Here is a 320-nt window from a genome sequence, read left to right on the forward strand (position 1 = left end):
ATATATATATATATATATATATATATATATATATATATATATGAAAGATTTTAAATATTGTAATATTGTATGGAACGAAAAATTATTTTGTGGAGTGTACAGACGCTTCTGAGGTTAATTCAGATGTGCCACATCACCCAATGCATAGTATATTGGATGATGTGGCGCGTTTGAATTGGCCTGCGGACGTGTTCGAACACCGCACAGAATAATCTCTGACATCGAATGGCTCCAAATGACTTCCTTCTCTTTTGAAATTGCCATGCCATTCTTTGTTTAAAGGCTACATAAAAAGTTATATATATATACATAAGACGTGT

This window comes from Dendrobium catenatum, unplaced genomic scaffold, assembly GCF_001605985.2.
Source record: "Dendrobium catenatum unplaced genomic scaffold, ASM160598v2 fragScaff_scaffold_1608, whole genome shotgun sequence".
Taxonomy (NCBI): Eukaryota; Viridiplantae; Streptophyta; class Magnoliopsida; order Asparagales; family Orchidaceae; genus Dendrobium; species Dendrobium catenatum.